This window comes from Stegodyphus dumicola, chromosome 11 (genome assembly GCF_044657685.1).
Source record: "Stegodyphus dumicola isolate Sdum_Otavi_A_Nest chromosome 11, ASM4465768v1".
Lineage (NCBI taxonomy): Eukaryota > Metazoa > Arthropoda > Arachnida > Araneae > Eresidae > Stegodyphus > Stegodyphus dumicola.
Window position 1 is genome coordinate 102,707,658 of NC_140778.1, and position 21,088 is coordinate 102,728,745.

Consider the following 21,088-nt stretch of genomic DNA (forward strand, 5'->3'; position numbering starts at 1 on the left):
TACGTATTTTTATCAATTATTGATCATTGAACGGGAGTTGGTTTGTTCCCCTTGAAAAGTCAACTAATTTCCGATCAATGACAATAATTACATGTTTTAATTTTTCCTTTTACAATTGTAATATTATTCTTCGTGATGATTTAACTCCAGTCCCCGTTAAAACATTATTAATATTTTGCTTTCAAATTACTTCAAAACATCTTTCAAAATATAACTTACCAGTATGGATGCACACTTATAAAATAATTCTACTTTAATTAAACTTAGGAGATAATATAATCAATTAATCAATACTGTTTAGGAAATAAATTATTATATATATACATATATATACAGGTTCGGCCAGTCCGATTACAATGAAAAAGGTGATGCACGACTAGATATTATAGCAATACCCCGCACAAAATTCCAACCTTCCAGGGCTTCTCGTTTTGGAATTATGCGAGATACATACATACGTACGGACAGATGTCATGGAAAAAAAATCTCTTCTGAGTTAAATTTAAATCAATTTTACAATTCGTTGTGGGAAAATGAATTCAATTCACTGTTCTGTCCATACGTACAAATATCGTTTAAATGCATCCGAGATTGGTCAAAATGGATATTTTCGCTGAAATATAATTCCCGAAATTTTTCGCGATTACAATACATAGGTTACTTTCGTACAAGAAAGTAAAAGCGTATTATTTTATTTTACACTGCGTTTCAGATACAAAAACTATAATTTCAATATTTTTAATATTCGCATTGTTTAGAAAACATGACTTAAACTTCCATTTCAGTCCTTTTTATATATCAGCTGACACAGTAAAAATATTTTACTGCGATGCTCATACAGTCAAAATATGTTACTGTACAGCTCATACAGTAAAAATATTTTACTGTACAGCTAATACAGTAAAAATATTTACAGCTAATACAGTAAAAGTCACTTACTGTACAGTAAAAATATTTTACTCTACAGTAAAATAATGTACAGTAAAATATATTACTGTACAAAAAAGTGCTGTACATTAAAATATTTTATTGTAGAGCTCATTCAGTAAAAGTATTTTGTTGTGCAGATCATACAGTAAAAATATTTTATTGTAGCAATAGTTTTATATTTATCAAAAATTCATTTTGAGGAAACAAATTCTAAATTTCCACATTTTAAATGAAAATACATAACTGCGTGGAGAAAGCTCTTTCACTGAAATTATTAAACCTTGCATCTAAAATATGTTAAACCGTTTGTCATTACTTAATTTTTCATGTAAATAAACTTTGTCTCCCGAAAGCTCTTACATTTTACATGCTCTCTTTGTCAAGGAACTCTAAACCAAATTGAACTTGTAACTCGGCTATATTTAATAAACTTAGACGTAATCTATACTTAATGCTTAAGCATGTATTCTAAAAATCTATTTTACAATTCTGAAGACAGTACAACAGCTAATATATATATATATATATATATATATATATATGTAATAATAAAATTCCATAGTCAAGAATACACTTAAAAATCTAACTGTATGTTCTTTTCATTTTTAATGGAGACGTTCTCTTATTTGAAAGTACGTGGAATTAAATCCACAGCCCCGTAGTCAAGTTATTTTTTCCCGCCTTTTCTACACGTACAGTTATAGAATGTTCTGGAAATATTTAAAGCGAACTGGATTGGCTGACGAGGCTGACGTCATTTCTTGGAAGCTCCGCCTTTCCAGAGGCTATAAAAGGACTCGCAAAAGGAATATCGGGGCTTTTTCTTAAATGTCACGATGCAGTAAACTTCATGCAAAAAGTTGTTAGTAATTCCTTTTATTTACTCGGGATATCTGATTTTGTAACTGCTATTTCACCTGTATAATAATAAATGGATCCTGTTTTTTTAAACTTATCGTCTGATAATTTAAGCTACGACTAAAGCTGGTACATCACATATATATATATATTATTTAGTGCATGGGAAACATGTATATATCGTAGCAACTATTTTAGAAACAAGTGATACATGCTTCTAGATTTACTCATAAGTGAAACCAACGTGCTTAATCTTTAATACTGTTATCAAATCAGTGAACAAAAATTCTTACTCTTACCAAAAAAAATAATTTTACAGTTGTACTTACTCTGAATGTTACACCTAAGCTGAAGAAATTCAAACCTCCTTGAAGTTTCATGATGTTGACAAAGCAATTATACTTACTCTTAATTAAACACAGCAAATCCCAAGAAACTCAGCTCAAGAAACTCAAGAGAGCTCAGCTCAAGAAACTCAGCGAAGCCACTTTACATAATTGGCTGTATTTTCTCGCGAAAAAGGTGGAAACAGTTCCGATTGTATGAAAAAACTAGCATAAAGCAAGCAGGTGTTTTCGCTGCGAAAACTGCAGCTTAAGAAGAAAAATTGAATTTTTACCTTTAAAGTCATAAAATAAAATAAAAGAAAAAACAGTAAAATAAAAAACGAAAATCTTGAACTATTCAGGTTAAACGTCACACCAGACAATTTGTTGTGGATTTTTGATGCTTTTGCTGAGCACCGCAGGTGCCAACCTGCTGTTGGACCTGCTAACACTTTTTATTGTTTGTTTTGTTTTGTCTTTTTAGCTTTATTATTAACATCGCTTTCTTCGCGCTCATGCTACATAAATTCAGTATGAGAATCATAAAATATTTAAAAACAGAGTATCTTTAGAATTCCCGATAGAGTGTTCCCGATAGACATTTCTTTTATCGCTGTTTTATTGTTTTGAAAAATAGCCGCCTAAAACGGGTATCATAGAAAAGAAGAAAACACTTAATGATTTTAACGAGTCCAACTAATGTCTTTTCATAAAAATACTTAATATTTCTAATTAGTCATCTCATGATTTAAATGTATTTTTATTTAAATTAATCACATTAAACAGATGAAAAATATACCTTCTGAATCCATTTTAAATCCATTTCCAATGGAAAAAAAAGTTCTTTATTCAGTTCGTACGTACACACGTCAATCAAACAAATCCTCCGAATGGTTTCGGAAACCGTAAAAAGGGATACTTTGGCTGAAATATGATACACTGAATTTTTCCTTATTATAAAACTTCTTTTACTTAGTAAAAGGAAGTAAGAAGAAACTATTTCAAATATTTTTTAAGTAAAAATTTTAAATTTATTTTAAAATTTCATAATTCTAAATAAATACAAACATCTGAAATATATATCCAATAAAATATAAGAGTATCATTATTAGTTATCCGGCATTCACTAACTTTACTATTTTATTGTATTAGTACTGTTGCAGTTTTGTAATACACTTACAAAAGCAAATATTTTCGCATTTTTAAAGTATAGTACAAAGTTCGGAGCTCTTAATTTCGTTTCACCTTTCTTGTGAACGCTCCACAAAAGAAAGCTTTTATATAAGACAATTTCTGCTCAGACTCGTTTAAAAAATTTAATTCTGCGCATCGCAGTAATTTATTCATTTGATGCAAATTAATTGAACTCTGAGTGTTTATCTGCTCAGTGTGCAAGACAAATGCTATAAAAACTATTTGGTATTTTGGAATTGTTGAAACGTACGACTTTTGCTTTGCCGGGACAAGAATATTTGTTCTAACTATTAGTTAAAATAAAAGATTTGCAAGTTTTTTTTTTTTCTTCGAATAAGGTATATTCTTGTATTTTACGTCCTGATTCGTAGTTTTCTTGACCAACATTCATGCAATTCGAACTCAACATGAACATCTACACAACAGAATATATATTTCCCCACTATTTGCTAATTTATAATTAAAAATAACGTCATGATTCTCATATTGCGATAAGATAATATCATCTTAATTTTCATCTGAAAAAGAATTAAAGAATAAAATAACGTCTTCCATATACATGACAAACATTTATTTAAGCTATTAAGACGTTGAACAAGAGAGTAGAAACATAAACTACAAAGTAGAAACATAGTAAGATACGTTATTACACAGCGCTTAGCACTTCTCGCTTCCATGCGATACTCACCATTGACGTTGGCTAACTACATAGAAAAGCAGTAGTGAACTTTCTTATCATGCGCATGCGCTAGAGAAATCAACAGCGATTGTCAACAATAATAAATATAAATGAAGTAAACATCAGCGTTCAAGCCATCTACTGGCGAAGGCATCATCTTCTGAACTTAAAAGGCTGTCAGTCAGCTTGATATCAGATCCTTAGAATTGAGAATATCCGTTGATCTGCAGTGCAGGTTAAACCCAGGAAATATGTTTAACCCCGTCTCTTCCAAGATGCTGCCGATGTTTATATTCCCCATCTAAAATATATTGTTGCGAAAAGCCCAGCTGCGGTGAGATAGCTTCCCCGCAAAGCGGGTTTAGAGTTTCCAGAAAGTGACAACGAAAGGCAGAGTTGCCACATTTGGTGCGAAATCTCTCATTTAGCGACAAAATTGGCGATATGCCATAGATGGAGTGAGATTCTAGAACGAATTCTTACCGGTTTTCCCTAGAATGTTCAAGAAGGCAGGTCAAAACTATATATGCCTTGTCTGTACGCGGAGTAGAGTAGTATACTGAGTTCAGCAGTAATGCTGAGCGTTTACCGGTCAGCTCGAGAGCGATCGGCCCAGTCGGAAGCTGTACTTTAGTGAAGTTGTCTTCACTGTTGTAACTCGATATCCTGAAAGCTGCGTTGCTGATTGTTTCAAGCGTGTTTACTGTAGTTTTTCGACGACTGTAAACGTGTCTTTGGAACTCTCCTGTGTAATACTGACGAAAAATTTTGTTTTGATTTTTTATCAAGTGTTGCCAACAGTCATTCCAAATTTATGAACCCGCAGATGGCAACAATATCTAGCACGTAAAGAATCACACAAATCAGAAGTAAGTAAAACTAATTTTCGGCTGATGGGAAAAATGTCTGTTGTTATGCTCACTATGACAGTAGCGAGCGATCTGAAAATCAAGATAACTCCTGTTTCTGTAAAAATTAATTTTAATTCAAAATATAAAAATGATCCTCCTAAAATTCGTTTTAAAAGACGTTATGTGGCCAGTCATCTTTCTTCAGAAACTCCTACCAATGCATCTGTTCCCATTCAAGCCTCTCGTAATTAATTTTCGTGTATATAGTATTATCCTGCTTTGGCATCACGCGTTTCGAGTAATTGTGTCACCGTGGAGTTCAGTCGCTAGAAGGTAGCTAACCTATAAAATGTTTTAATATTTACTTTTAACCGAATTATGCTGTCCCATTATTATTAGATGGCTCTGTATGGAGAGATAACTAAAGTATGTTAATAATTTGTGATTTATATAAACTAGACGTATTTGAAAATTAAAGTTATATCAAAAAGAAAACATTTCACTCGCATTTCGGCGCCATTTCATTAGCTGCCAGTAAATAGCAGCTCTGTCAATGATGAACAGCTGTGACATTCTGTGGTTTGAAACGAAATCTGGCGTTCGTCTTCCTTCAAACATTTTTCAAAAGCGGTGCGCCAGATTTTTTTCAACCGTAAAGGGAGTTAGCCCGAATGGGCTGCAAATGTCTCAAACGGTTTTCGCTCAATAATCTCAAAATGGGCTAAATAGTATCAAAATGGGATTTTGCGTCATCTACTATAAACGGCGAATCACTTTTCAAATTGTTTCCACCAAGTAATATCGCCCTGTGTTATTTTTAAAGAAATTAAATAATCAAGTGTGCATTATATTCCTCGCACTGGGAAAAAAATCACTTAATTCTGAATAACGTAGTCCTCCACTCGAACATATGCACCTGGAAACTCGAATTTTATATTTAATATTTTGTAAAACTTTAATGAATTTTTGATTAACAAATTCTACGTTCTGAAAGCGAGTAGTGGAATACAGTGCGGAATAAAACATTTTTATATCCAATGGAGAGAACGTCTACCGGAAATTCTAAAGCTATGCTTGTTCCAATATTTTGCTGTTGAATCGAATTCTATATGGGGTAAGTGCTAAGAACTTGATATTTAATTGATAAATTGAACATATATAACATTCATAATGAAAGACAAAAAAGTGTTTAGAAAGCCATCTTACTAATATAATATGATATTACTAATATGAATATTGATATGATGAACTGAGAGAAGATTGAAATAAAGATAAAAATAGAAAGATAAATATAAAGAAAAAAGATAAAGATAAATAAAGATAAAATATAAAGACAAATTTAAAGAAAAATATAAAGAGAGAAGATAAAAATATTTGCCAACACTTAACACTGCATCGAGAATTTTAAACATGCACTGCTATGCTGCTTTTAAAATTTTGGTGTTGAATTGTATATGACATTAAGTGCGAAGAAATGATACTTAAAGCTAAAAATACAAAAAGAAATGAATTATCAAGAGTGAGTTCCACAGCAGACTGGTAGACTACGAGCTCAGTCAAACCGTAAAAGATCCTTAACAAATCCTTTTGGGCGACCTTTAAAATCTGAACTCTTTTAGATTTTGCTTTTTTCTTAAATATTTTTCCATTCCTAGAGCTTTTTGGCTCTAGTGTAGGATTGTGTGCCCCTTCGATTAGCGACAATTTTTTCTTTAAATTTTGGCGATGAAAGCTCATTTCTGGTTACCATGATAGTTTTAACTTTGTTTTAACTTCCTGATTTTTTAATGAAAATAGATTGATGCGTATACGGACAAATTTAAGACAGTGCGCAATGCCTAGTTTGTGCAATTCTGGGATGTTTTTTAAAGTGAAAACAGATCGATGTGTACATGGACACTGAGTTTGTGCAATTCTTTGACTTCTTATTTTGGTTTTGTGTAGCGGCCATCTTGAAATTGTGCCTTCCTGGCGCAAATCTTGATGTCAAAAAAGGATCTCCAAAAAACAAGGGGCACCCAATTGTAAACTTTTACCTAATTTTTTACTAAAACGTCTGCTGGGAATTAATTTTTCTAAAACTTGTTGGAATATTTTCGCTGTTGAATCGTTTGTCAACTGAAGATGAATCGCTATTTGAACTATATGCAGAACTACTCTCGTAATCACGCTGAATAAGCCTCTTTCGAATTTTCTTGTTACTTAATATACAAAAACGCAGCATACTAGACATCTGTCACTTCAATCTGATATGCATTTCCATTTCAATGTGGAAACAAAGATACTATATCGTAAATACAGGAGTTTCTATTAAATTTCTTTCCCAAATTCCAGTTAAAAATAATATTAATTCTTTTATGGCCATCAAAATTCAGTATCTTGTTTTGACATTTGTCAATGTTTCTGCTAAACCAGCATGCACAGTTCTTTGATGGCTTCTGATGCCACTAAATATCTACTACAGCTTTGTCTTGGTAACAAAATAAGTAAGACTTTACGTAAGTAATATCAATATTTTGCAGACGACTTTCAAAACACGGATAATCCGCTCTGAATCAGGAATAGGATTGAAATCTTTTATCTTCCTAGATGGATTCAATTTTTCGTGCTTGTATTTCTTTCTTTTCTTTTCTTTTTTTTTTTTTTTTTTCTTTTTTTTTTTTTTTTTTTAAATTTTCTTCTGGAATTCTCCGAATCCAATATATCTCTGCTCTATCCAACTCTTCTTCAGAAAGCAGTCTAGTTCTCTTCTTTTCTATATTTCTTAGGTTCGGAAAAAATCTCTGCATTTATGGAGTCATGCATAGTAATCTTTTTTAAAGTCACTAAATCTTTTGATATATCCATAAGTGTCTGAACTTCAAGTCCAAATGTTTTTTATAATCCAAACGTTTCTTAAACCGAAAATATCCAGACGCCTTCATTTTATGATGCTGGTGTGTGAAAATCTACAGGAATTTCTATTAAATTTCTTGGTTCATTTTTTACATTTGGTTTAGTTTCATTTCGTTTAGTTTCATTTTTTACCTCTGACTTCATTCCTCAGAAATCCATTCACCTTTCCTTTCCACCACAACCAGATTCCATTCAAATTTTTTTAAGTTTCTGTTGTTATAAATAAATCTGTAGAATTTACATTTCCTCGGCAATACAACTAAGTACTAGACTCCGTCTGACTGAATTTTAAAGAATAAGAAGCTTTACAATGTTTCCAGCTTTCTTGGACATTCTTTTACATGAAAAGAGCAACCACAGAATCAAATCAAACCCAAACTATACTTTAAACCCTTTAAAAATAAAAGCTATTTTTTTTAAAGTACTCAACAATCTACCTTTGATCCCAGAAGACATCAAGTGTGATTAAATTTTGCTACTAAATTAAAATTTTGATTTTCACGACTCTCGCGATAAACCGCCACATACTCTAAACCGCGTGACATCATAACAGCATTTTTACTTCCTTGTACGAAGTAAAAAGGAAGTATTGTAATCGCGAAAAATTTCGGGTATCATATTTCAACAAAAATACCCATTTTGACGCCTATCCAATGCAATTCAACGATGTTTTTGCTTGACATTTGTACGTAAAGACAAAGCAAAGGACTCTTCCCCCCCTTAAATAATTATAAAACTGTTTTAAAATGAATTCTGAAGAGATTTTTTCTTGGCATACGTACGTACGGACGCATAGGTATCTTGCATAACTCAAAAATGAGTGGCCTCAGAACGTTGAAATTTTGTACATAGGACTGCTGTAACATGTAGATGTGCACCTCCCATTTTAGTTGCAATCGGCAGCACCAAAAGCATATATATATATATATATATTACAATTACTCAAGTATTTTATCAATTTTACTACATAAATTAGTTTTCACTCAAAATGTGTATTAGCGAAAATGCTTAATTCAGAATGAGTTCTTTGGTACTCTACTTTGGTTTTTAATACCTTCACTTCACGGAACTATTTGGCCTAACTTAATTTGCCAGTTTGGCATCACCATTATTACTTGAGTAAAAGACGAAACACCTTCGTATTTGTTAATTATTGTTCATTAAACGGGAGTTGGTTTTTTCCCCTTAAAAATTCAACTAATTTCCAATCAATAGCAATAATTACTTGCTTTTAATTTAATTTCTTTTTCAAAGTTTGAAATTTTGTTCATGATTTAATTCAAGTCCCCGTAAAACATTTTTAACAATTTACATTCAAGTTACTTTAAAACAATTTTCGGGATTAAACTTCCTACCTCTGGATTCACTCTTTTTAGATACTTCTACTAAAATTAAGATTAGGAGATAATATAATCAATATTTTTTTAGTAAATAAATTATATATATATATATATATATATATATATATATGGTGTGTGTGTGTGTGTATCCACTCTGTTACTAGGTTCAGTGAACTCAGTTTCTTTATTCTTATATGTTTGTAAATTGTGCATTTTTTGCTCTAAAAATGATTGAATTGTGTTGTTCTGGTTACGATTTTTATGCCTTTAGTTAATTTGCATGCAATAATTGTAGAATTATCGACAATTGAAAAGTTTTTGAAGTGCGGTTAAGCCTGATTTTTTATTACCATTGCAGCCATGTTTGTTTACATTTGAAACTTAGCAGAATTCAACATTCAAGAATTGTTTCAATCATTCAAGAATTCAAGAATTGTTTACATTTGAAACTTAGCAGAACAACAAAAATAGTGGTCTTGTTGTCAATCTAGAGAAACTAAGTTTCGAAACAACATAGTAACATCTTTTATCATTACGAATTAAATTATGCTTAATTCATTTTGGAATTACGTTATTAGCTTGTTTTTGCGTAGAAATAGTAATTTTATTGTAAAAATTGTTTTTTTTTAATTGTTTTAACTGTACTTGGTGTTTTACGTTTTTCTATATCTTTTAAATTTTAATGAAGATATTTTGAATTTTTATGTATTTTTACCTTGACGCGAAGTGAGAACTGAATTAATTAGTAGCGCATGAGCATTAGGTAGGCGCATTTGAATCGTCTGCGAAAAACCATTTCTTTTTCGTTTGTTTAATTTATTCTATACATAGTTTAATTTCTTCTATACTTCTTATAGTATTTGAAAAGAACTTGTAGTAATTTTTCAGATGATATAATTTTTGTGCACTCTGAATTATAAAATGAATGAGACGTAACGCTGTTAATTTAAGTGTCGCTATATAGTAAATAAATATAGTGAACTTTAATGATTGCATTTATTCTATTGCGGTTTATGCACTATCGAGGAACTAGATTTAATTCAAAATTCGTTAACTGTTAATTCAATATGTTTAAATGAAATGCAGGAAAATTGCATAGAATATTATATTCTGTATAAGGAAGTTGTTTTGCACTGGCACTACACTATAATAAACTCGGGAACAATGGACTGTATTATATCACACTTTTATTCTCATTAATTTACATCGTTCATGGCCACTCGAAACCATGATTTCTCTCACAGGCTCTTAGCTCACAATCTCATGTCACAAACTCTAAGAGCTCAAGGCGCATGCGCAGACGTCAGTAATGAAATGCGCGCGCAGGCGCAACAGAAGTCATGCGGTGTATACACATCACATTTTTATAGTTTAACTTCTAGTTGCCGAATCTGAAGAATCGCGTGCCATGGTAATTATATTCTTTCAATTTAAACATTTATGTAAAAAATGGTACTTTCACTTTCACCTCCGAATTTGCTGAATCTGATGAACAGTGTAATATCGTAGTAGGCATTTTTTTCCGTTCAAACATTATAAAAATATGCTAACGATTTTTAATTTACAGAGAAGGGAGGAAGGTGCCGTATCATTTTTCCGGGCAAAAAATATATTACTTCTCGATCGAATATGCGTAATATGTAAATAATTTTAGTGAAATTATGCGTAAAATTGTAACATCTTTTGTATCATGTAAGATAAAAATTTGAAGAGGCGAAGCTTTGCCAGGAAAATAAAAATACAAAAGCAAGTGTATTTATCATTGAGTAAATGGTCATCTCTCTAATTTCTCGAGATATCGCCAAAATGGCGATACTATCGAGGCGATTTTTTTTCGGGGATTAATATTTATCGCGAAATTTGGCGGGAAATTTCCAAAGCTGGTGACATTTTTGTCCTCTTAAAATGGTACGAAACTAGAAAAGCATGCAGCAAATTTTACTTTTTTTGTTTTATATAAATACATGTTTACATGGTCTCCAAAAGGACATCTTCTTAATCTAGTTTTACTTGTATTGGGTAAAAGTCCATTAAAATACATCATTTCGTAATTTTAGATGAAATTTTGTGTATTGCAGAACCAAATTTTTTGAATCATCTTTAGTGGGAGAAATTTTGATTTACTAATTAGAATTTTCTTTTTCTTTTTCATAGCGTCTCTCAATCATATTTAGCGATTTTAGATTTGTGCCAGGATCTCAGCTGAAATTTTGCCAAGCTCGTGAAGCACGAATGTAAAAACAAACAACCCGATATGTAAAATAACAATAATACTCGCATGTCGTTTCCTAAGAATATATTTAAGAATCCTTATCCTTATTATTATTATTTTACCTCATGTAATTGTTTCAGTCAACTGCAGCAATTTCATATTAAGCTGTTTGTTACACCATTTCATGGACATCAACTCCTCTGCCCAAAAATACATAAATCAAATAGCAGTAAAACGAACGATATTCTGAAGCCGCTGTACCAATTTCCAACATGGAGACCCTTTTTCTTTTTGCCATTTTGAACATTGCATCTCCAAATGGTTTCGTCATTAGCATTAAGTTTCATATTGCGACCATTTTCACACACTTGTTTGTCAGGTGAAAGACCTCTTTCTTGAAAGCATGATGCGGTATCTACCTCATTACGTCGTAAATTAAAGATTGTTAACGTCATATTCACAGTAAAGCATTGAATATATTTTTATATAAACAACTCGAATTCAAAACCCTCACCAGAAATGAATTATATAACAGCACGGTACGAGAGCACAAATGCAAATGGTGTTAATATACAACCTTGTGGCGAGGTTTAAGAACACGCAGCCAGATTTTGGTGAGATATCTCGGTTAATTGGCGATTCAATCTAAGAGAGAAGAATATACCGAATTTTCTTGACAGAATTACAGTTAAAGTTTGTATATTTTCTCTAAACCATGTGAACAAAACTGTCACAAAATCCTGTATATTGATACTAATAAACATCTTTTTTGAAGCTCTCTGTAACATCAGTTGTTTCAAAAACTCACCTTTGGCAACTTCTTAAAAATAGTCATAGTTCTTGCTGGACACGGTGCATTTGATCGCCAATTACCGTTCATCTGAATTAATTTTCAGCGTGGTTTAAGTATAGTCCCACAGTGAAAATGTTTGCAAATCGAAAATCGATTCAGAGTGTTATTACATGGTAAATTTTCATGTCGTAATCAATGGACACGGTAAAAGGAAAACAAAAGAAACTGATAACACTCTTCGAAAACTTCGTCGAATCCCTGGAGTGCTCTGGGTTAAAACTTGGTTGGAAGTACACAGATATTTCCCGTCTTATTTACCTTATTTAAATAATGCAGTTTAATTTTATCGTAAAAGGGAAGATTAATTTGAGTGCTTCGCAATTTTATATCTTCGTGATAAAGTTCAAAATCGATTTTTAAGCTCTTACAGATATTATCTAATATGTGACAGAAACATAAGTCAAAAAATTAATAAAGAAAGAAATAATTGTCTACTACTATACATGACGTTATCCGCTAACATTTTTTAACAATAAAACGCTAACATTTAATAGAGCAAAATATTCATTACAATACAAATACTATATTGTATGGATTTATATTTATTTTAAATAATCAATTTTATTAGTCCAAAGGGGCTTTGTCCCTGAAGGACTATTGTTTACGTTTTGCGATTTTGCGTTGAATCACCATAAATGTCCGTTTCACTTTTCAAACTGTTGCCACCCAATGCTAGAGCCCTGTATTATATTTGAAGGAATTAAATAATGAAAGATTTGCATAATTGTATGTCTATTTCTCGCATTGTGATAAAACAACGGTACATAGAGCCATCAAATTTTCAATGACGTAATCCTACTGCGAATATGGACATGTGGAAGGCCAAATTTAAAATTTGGAATTTGTTTTAGGATCGATTTCATATTTTGTAAAATTTTAACGAATTGAGTAGCAAACTCGACGATTTGAAAGCGGGCAATGACAACACTCTACGGGGCGGGGGGGGGGACTTTTTATCTCCAGCACGCGGAGCTGTATATCTGGAAATTCTAATGATATGCTCATTTTAAAATTGTTTTGCGATATTGCTGTTAAATTGAATTTTATAGTTTAAGTGAAAAGAACATTTAATAAATAAAGGTAACACACAAAAGGTTAAAAAATGTCCCTTTGGGCGTAATGTAAAATCTGAAAAATTTCAGATTTTTTTTTTCCATTGCTTTTGAACTGAATTTTATGTTTAAAGTGTGAAGAACATGATATTAATTAAATAAAGGTAACACACAAAATGTTTAAAAAACGCTTCCTTAGACGTAATTTAAAATTTCAAAGCTTTGAAATTTTTAAAAATTTTTTTATTCTTTCCTATAAGCCTTTATTCCCCTAATTGTCAATGCCAGAATACTTAAATTTGGTAGCGCGCGTGAAGGAATGCAAATTCTACCTTGAAGAAAAAGAAATGCAGTAATGCTAAATTTGACGAGAAATCGCAGAAAGTCGCCAAACTTGGCGACATTTTTGTCCGATCCCTGTATAACTGTAAGGTATTGCAATTGATCTCTGTATGTAACTAATCGTATCCGGCCCTTATATGTAACTTTATGTGCATTCTAGTAATTTCGAGAAATAGAAGGTACTAGAGATTACTCAGCGGTTGGTGGAAAATTATATAAAACCAGCGAAAGCATCCGCTCTCAAATGTTTAGTATAGTGTTGACTTCAGAGAACTGAGAAATATCCGTGTAACCTTCAGTTTAAGTTACATGACCTTACTTAACTTTTTGTTAAAAGCCGACACCGCGATCTAAGGTAGACGCATAACCGAGCCACGACCCCCAACTTAAGGCCTCCGTATTAGGCGAGAGATGTGTCTGTTAGGCAGAAAAATAGCCCTCCGAGAATTTATAGAAATCACTACACTACCGTCTCTTCCCACATGTACGGGCGGCAGATCAAATCGTATATTCATGGGTCACCACTCCCAGTGAACTGAGATCACCATGATGTTCCGCCCTTTAAGCCTGGAGATTTGACTGGTCGTCAAAGTGCTCCCGTCAGTATTACACGGGCAGCCCCAGACTGAAGGACTGACACGGAATTCGGTGTTGTACAACTGAGTGGCCGCCGTACCGCTACCGATACCATGGAATTATACGGAATACAGGTTCGGTGGAAAAGTCACTCCCGCTACCGAAGACCACCAGCTTGAGGATTTACAGCCAACTCTCCCCTTGTTCCAACCGTATAAACGAATTTCCTTCGGTATTCTGGAACTACCGGGCTAGTAATTATGTTAAATGTTACTGTCATGATTAGATACCAAGCCAGTGTATACATCCCAGGGGGTAATGGTTTTTAGTTAAATGGATTGAAAAGTAAATTTAATTTTCACTACCTTATAGCCTAATATAGTTTATTTCAAATGAAACAAGCTACTTCAACGGCTTGGCATTTGTCAAGCAAAGCAACTATTGCGATTTATTTCCTACGAGCAAAATATTTTTTATCCTAGAATAAGAAGGACCCTTTACCCATCTTCCTCGCAATTCCAATGAACAAATCTTTAAAATAATCCCAATTTTCCAAGTTAACATTTCATTAATTTCATGAAGGTACATTTTTTAGTCTCCTTTACAACTTACCAAAAAGATGAAAATCTAACAGATATTATACAATGATTCCATGATCCGTAGATCCAGTGAAGACTGAATTTTCTGGTTGAGTAATTTCTGTAAATGAAAATCTGGTGAATAGTAGTTTTAGGAAATTTCAGTTGTATAGATGTCAGATGTTAATTCAAGGTCAGTTGTTTTGATTCAAGGTCAACGGCATGTAAATACAAAACCATAAATATTGTATATGACTATTTTATAAGCTATTTCGAAGGATTTTAATTTTCAAAAAACTGTAAAGTTTATTTTAAGTTTTGAAAGTTAATTTTGAGTTAAAGCCACTTTCCTGTCGCTTCTAATTTTAGCTTATAAATTTCCTGCCAGAATGTGCTTTCAGAATCGCGGTTAAATACAAATGAAGGTAGAGCAGTATTTAAAGTTGAAGTTCCACTGACTTCGTAAACACGCGTTCGCCTTTTGGCTGCACTCTCTCTAAAGCTATTACTACGCTCAGCCGTATTTCAGGCTCTTGATAACTTCGCCGTGGGCCAACTCCTATAGAATTTTGATAGCTTCGGCTATATCTTTTTAGTTAAGTTTTATTTCTTAGTATTCTTGAGTTCAAACCCAAGTAGAGGCTTGCCTGTACGCCCTAAGCAAAGACCGTCTGTAAAACTTTATTTTGAGCAATAAAGTGTAATCAACCCTTCCTGAGTTTCTGTCTCCTGAACTAAAGCGATTATTCGCTTATCAGTTCTCAAGGTTCCCAACATTTAGCTGTAAATTATAGATTGGAACATTACACAACAAACAGTGTTTATAAATTTGAATTTTACAAAAACGACTGCGAAATGTCCTTTGGAAGCTTCAAATTCGTACGGATTCTGTGATGTTAGATTAGAGATATATTAGATTTCTAAACATAAACTTTGCGTATTTTTCTTAAATTATAAAACTTGTACTTAAAAATGAATCCCTTTCAGAAAATTGTTATGAAATAAATAAAATCATGTGACGTCCAAAAGACATCTAAGGATTGAATCATATAACAATCTCCAAAATTAAATCACCCGAAAAACTTATATTTTAGAATGAGGTACTGTTGGACGTTCTGCTATAATAGTTAATCAAACAATATTATTATAAGAAATAATGTTAATTATTATAGAACTTTCACGAACTCTTAGTATATTAGAACACTGGTGACGAGAGACAGGAAAATCTCAGCTTATTGATCAAAAGCCGCTTTGGAGATTAAATTAATTATCTTGCTCCTCTGATAATATTCAAGGAATAATTTTCAGAATTAAAATTCTAAGGAAGTTTACCTTAAATAATAACTTTAATGCCAAGCCCCTAAACATACATAAGACTTAAACAAATAAATTATAGTAGTTTACTTAGGGCTCATAAACTTAGCGCTATTATATTTATCTCTCTTAAAATCAAAACTAAAAATATTTAAGCTTTATATAGATAGTAATTAGTTATAGGAAATAACTGAGTAATTTTTCAAAACACTATAGTTAATTAAGAGTACGTTTAATTTTATGTAAGTCAAAGTTAAACAACTCCACCTCTGTTTATTCTGAAATTAAAGGGTAATGTAAACGTTGAATGCTTATATAGAGTAACAGAAAAGAAAGGACCACTTTCGTTGAATGAATTTGTTGTATCAGATGCTATAGAGCTACTGACTACGTGCTCATTTCGTAAGATGTTCGTAATTCTCTATTATATTATTTCAAAATACGCATACGCTAAATCGACAAAAAATAATTACACACGTGAATGGAAAAAATTTTATATGCTCTATCTCTTAATTTTTTTTTATGTTAGTGACGTGCGGTGATCCATATGAAAAAAAAAATATGAGCGTTCGCCACACAAGTTGTAATCTAATAGATCATGTCAGACACTCGGGCCGTTAAGAAATGTGAAACTATATTACAGAAGACGCTATGGAGTCATTAGGTTTTTCTGAAGTAGGAGACGTGAAAAATAAGCAATGCCCTCACCGGAACTCGTATCCTGGACCTATAAGCAATGCCCTCACTGGAACTCGTATCCTGGACCTATAAGCAATGCCCTCACCGGAACTCGTATCCTGGACCTATAAGCAATGCCCTCACCGGAACTCGTATCCTGGACCTCTGGAATACGTGCTACCGTTACACCACGAAGGCATTCAAAAAGAAGGGGAAAATACCGTATATACTTCCTTTTTTAAGGGAGCCTGGGGATTAGGTGACACAATTGCCAAATCTTGGTGGTGAAGAATCATCATCCACCACCTTTTTAGTTTCGGCGTCACTGTAGAATCATTAGGTTATTTTCGAAGCAGGAGTCATGAGAAATGAGTAATGCGCGCGCAGAGTGTGTTACTGTTACACCGCGAAGGCATGCAGAAAGGAGAGAGAAAATACCATATAACGCTAGTGAAGTTCATCTTTAATGTTTCTGCTTGAAAGCACAAAAGTTGTAACTTTACGGAGAGTGTCAGAGGAGCACACCTGTTTATAATGTTATTAATAATGTAGGTCGATTTGTCATTAACAATATAGATCTATTAATATAGGTCTGAAATACAGGTCGCTTTCAAAACAATCATCAATCAATGCTTCCGCAACTCCGTAGATATCGTTCTCAGTCATAACAACAGAGTACTTAACAATTAAACAGGAGTGATAAGTTCAAATTGCAAAATCTACCGAACTGAGCAAGTACACAAAAAGCAATTTCGCCCATTAATCACCGAATAGTTAAGACGGCTGAAGAAAGGTATTTCTACTGAGGTTCAAATTCTGGCGAATGAGCAAACCGCGTGGAAGTTTTAGTGGTTATTTCTCTGTATAACGTCAACAGAAAACAATATCGGTAAAGTACAAGATACTACATTTATCTCCTAAACTCTTATTGAATCTAAAATCCTAATCTCTTATAAACAAATTTATCCTAAACTCTAAGTTACTAAACTAAATTTATCTTAAACTCTTATAAACTATTCTAACTTGCTTAATTTATCTTAAACTCTTATAAACAATCTTTTATTGATTAACAAATTGAGTTATTTCAAAGTTATATGCTACTACTGCGCAAGATAAAAGAACCATTAATTTACTTTTATCTTCTACATATTCTCCATATCATGCAACGGTTCTTAGTTTATCTCCATCCAATAAAGTATAAGATATTGAATTTATCTCTCACACAAAACTGAAGCAGTCTGTTATTAATTTAACTATCTAAGCAATTTTAAAGCAACAAACTCAGTTCTTAATTATTTAAATATGTGTTTTGATTTTATAATAACGCATATAATTAGTATAAATTAAGATGCATTTAACTTATGCTAAATGAAACTAATAATTTTTACAAATATTTGCAGCCTTTTTAAAATATATGAATGATATTTTTATACGTTACGTTATGTAGCTGACACGGCACCCCATTCGAGTTAGTGGTTAGCGACGCTGAATGTTTTACCGAAGAGTGCGTGCTCGAATCCCGGAGAAGATATGGATGCTTATAACTGTGCGGCAGGGGGGCACTTTAAATATGCGGCAAGCCGAATGTCCTGTCGAAAGGTCGGTGGTAGGGGAAGAGGGGGGGTGACCTTTGGAATCAAAGGCTGAATATTATCAACTAACTCCAACTCAAGGTAGGTTATATACTATCAATGTAGCAGGTTCCCCCCTTCGCTATCTTCTATCCTGTTCTCCTGGATTTCCTGTGCTGCACTACTTGAAGCGCACTTCTAAGGCACACGAGATTCTGAGAGCCGGAACACAGCATGAATTTTTCATTCTAATCTCGGCATACAGCGGAAGTTGGAGTTATTTGATAATATTCAGCCCTTGAATAGGTAATTATTAACGTGTTGCAATCGTTTGCGAGATTGAGACCTTGCGAACCAAAGAAGTACATTTGAGTGTTTGCCATCAAAGTCTGGGCTCGAATTAACAATCGAACACCAAGTTTTCGGTCTTATCAGTTTTGTGCACTCTATGTGGGTTTTCCACTAAATTGATTGCGCAGCTTTTGGTCTCGCTCATTCGCTCTCCCAACACTGTTGCAAGTTCGGGTTGGAATTCAGTCAAAAGTCTTTAATCCGGACTCGTCGGGACTTTGGCGATTCCGGATTATGGATTTTTCCGGATCATATATCATCAGTTTAAATCTGGTAAGATGGCATGCAGAAATTATAAAATTAAAAATATGAAACCGTAATTTATGAAATAAGGAGCAATGATGATCTAAAGGGTATCAAAATTTACAAAAAAAAAAAAAAAAAAAAAAAAAAAAGCTTTATATTTATTTGTTAACTTTATTAAACATTTCTTTCAACGCGCGCATGCGTAAAGACATTACGCATAGTCGAAATTAGAAAATTGCAACCAGAAAACTATTTGATGTGTATTTGTGATATTTATAATGACGAGGAATTTGATTTAAATCATATCAAAACCGCAGTACATCGAGATGAAATACTACATTTAGTAGGGAATTATAAGCCGAATAAAATAAAAACATCTGCCCTGAAGATAAGGATAATGTGGCAGATCAACTTCCAGTTCATTGCGCGCCGCGACGTCCTCCCCCCCCCGCAGAGCAGCGTGAAATTGATAAACAGATTTCGGAATGGTTAGAGAAACAAATGATGTGCCTTTATCCATTTTTTGCAGCAATTGCACTTTTTGTTTGATGGACATCGAAACATGTTTTCCCTTTGTAGATCCTTTGGCAGCTATAGCATCGGAAATTCTATTTGACATAATCGAAAGTTCCAACTTACTTTTATAAAATTGCTCTAACAGTCTGCAAAAAATAATAAGCAGGATCCAATTGGAAGATTAAGGAACAACGCAATCTGCAACATTAACTGAAACAGATAATTAGAGAATTTTAGCTTAGCTTATACCGTCCGTTATACATTAAACGCGCATGCGTAAAGGTATTATACGCATGCGCAGAAAGTTTGTAGCTTTGAGGTCTGGATTATAGATCATTCCGAATTATGGGTGTCCGGATTAACGACTTTTGACTGTACTCCTATTTTCTGCCTCTCAGAGTGGAATGCAACCCTATGTTCTATGGTAATTATTGCTCATTTGGATGAGTACTATCACCCCTCTTAATTTGTAATAGCAATTTAAAATCACCCTGTATAACATCTAAGCAGTCTATAGAATGACAAATGCTACTTAGGCAATGTATGAAATAATTTATGATAAAGCTATTGTTCAGATTTTTGTAGAATAGACATTGTCTCCGCCTCAGAAAGGCAACGCGAAAATCAGTAGGAGTGCAATTTTAGAAAACGTTAAGTGGCAACAATTTGAACTTTCGAACGTGCTTTCGATTTGTTTGATCCAGCTCAAGAGCTACTGACGAGATACTAAATACAGCTCCGATTTGATTAATTTGTTTGGTATTCTAATAAATTCCTTTTTAACTATATTGAATCTTGATTTCAATAGAAATACCGCTGAACCACACATGTAGACATTTAGAAATCGCATTTAGATTCAGCGTAGGACTTTGTTAGATAGGCCTCACCATTATTGTTTATTGAACAGCTATTATTTGAAAGACGTACACTTTACACAAAAGAAAAATGGGACAGTTCTATATTTCTCGTTACTATACTGGATCGATTGTCGAAATTTAACTTTGCTTTTCCATGTCTCGAAAGCTTGACTTATGATATATATATTACATATATATGTAATAATAAAATTCCATAGTCAAAATTACACTTAAATTTTTAACTGTATGTTCTTTTTCATTTTTAATGACGATGATCTCTTATTTGAAAGTACTTGGAATTAAATCCACACCCCCGTAGTCAAGTTGTTTTTCCCGCTTTTTCTACATGTACAGTTATAGAATGTTCCGGGAATATTTAAAGCGAACTGGATTGGCTGACGTCATTCCTTGGAAGCTCCGCCTTTCCAGAGGCTATAAAAGGACTCGCAAAGGAATATCGGGGGCTTTTCTTTAATATAACGATGCAGTAAACTTCATACAAAAAGTTATTAGTAATTCTTTTTATTTACTCCGGATATCTGGTTTTGTAACTGCTATTTCTCTTGAATAATAATAAATGGATTCTGTTTTTTAAGCTTATCGTCTGATAATTTAAGCTACGACTACATTTATGTTTCTTCACCAATCTATTTATTCCGGACAAAAGCTGCTACATCACATATATATATAACATTGTTCTAACATAGGTATTTTGACACAAAATCGGAATTTTTCTGAAATATCATACCTATTTTTTTCCATATTTCGATTCTACGATTAAAATTATGCCAAAGTGCGAAGTTTTGCTTGCATGAGCAGTTTTTAGAAAATTAGCTCTCAAACGTTTAGCTCCTCCGTATTAATTCAGT